This window comes from Anabrus simplex, chromosome 1, assembly GCF_040414725.1.
Source record: "Anabrus simplex isolate iqAnaSimp1 chromosome 1, ASM4041472v1, whole genome shotgun sequence".
In the NCBI taxonomy this organism is placed as follows: Eukaryota; Metazoa; Arthropoda; class Insecta; order Orthoptera; family Tettigoniidae; genus Anabrus; species Anabrus simplex.
This window is the reverse complement of record NC_090265.1, coordinates 1,683,804,217-1,683,805,274: the sequence shown is the minus strand read 5'-3', so window position 1 is coordinate 1,683,805,274 and position 1,058 is coordinate 1,683,804,217. Positions and strand designations below refer to the sequence as shown.

The following is a 1,058-nucleotide window of genomic DNA, read 5'->3' as shown; positions in this document are numbered from 1 at the left end:
TTGTGGGAAGATGGCCGCACCCAGGTGTTTAAGATTCATATATGTTCTCTAAGAAGAGACTTTCTCGCCAATTCGCCACAGGTCGTATGTGCGGCGGTTCCGCTGGATCGGTAATTATTTTAGCCTTCGATTAGAGAGTATTTACACAGAACAGTGTGACCAAGTTGATAATTTAATGCTGTTTAATAACATCACAGAGAATAGTTCCTGTTTGAGCAGGCTGATCTCCAGGTTTTAAAACATTCTCATGTGGGACATAACGGCTTTTAGCGATGATGCAAACCACTAGCAGGGGTTAATGATAATGGCTTTTCGCCTAGAGCAATGGATACCAATCTTATTTTATTAGCTCTCTTTGCTCAAAGGTAAATATTTATTCATAAGTTTAACCCATTAACTGCCATCGTCCTCATTTGGGTATTATTTCGCTGCAAAAATGTGAATGCAACTTTAGGGCTGCGGTGACTAATTTTTCCTTCCGTTGTTGTTCAGAACTTGTTGAAATTTGTGTACGATGTGAAATATTTCTCCCTAAGTTTAACCTTAACTGTCATCGTCTTCGAAACCGACTTTCAACCTATTAGGTCCTTTTACGTACATTTAGTACGTGTTGAAGAGATGTTTAGTACAGAATAAAAATGGCCAACCGGACACCAGTGGGATCCGAACCCACAACCTCCCGATTTCACGTCGGTTGCTCTACCAATTGAGCTATGGTGTCCTAGGCTATCTTTATTCTGTTGGAAAGGATCTAAGCTATAGGACTGGCACTACTGCCATCACACTGTAGAGTGCGTTCAAGTCGCCCGTTGAGGGCCAAGTCAATGAATATTGAATTTTCACGACCGCATTGTAATCGAAACCGACTTTCAACCTATTAGATCGTGTTGCGTACATTTAGTACGTGTTGAAGAGATGTTGTGGGTTCGGATCCCACTGGTGTCCGGTTGGCCATTTTTGTTCTGTACTTAGCATCTCTTCATCATCATCATCATCATCATCATCTGTTTACCCTCCAGGGTCGGCTTTTCCCTCGGACTCAGCGAGGGATCCCACCT

The 1,058-nt window shown here is 42.4% G+C and overlaps 1 non-coding gene across 1 annotated transcript; it reads right to left on the bottom strand.

The window, feature by feature from the left end:
• Positions 1-648: 648 nt before the first annotated feature.
• TRNAS-UGA (transfer RNA serine (anticodon UGA)) lies at positions 649-721 on the bottom strand. The gene has a single exon. It is a non-coding gene; the product is annotated as a tRNA-Ser (tRNA).
• Between the last annotated feature and the right edge of the window lie 337 nt (positions 722-1,058).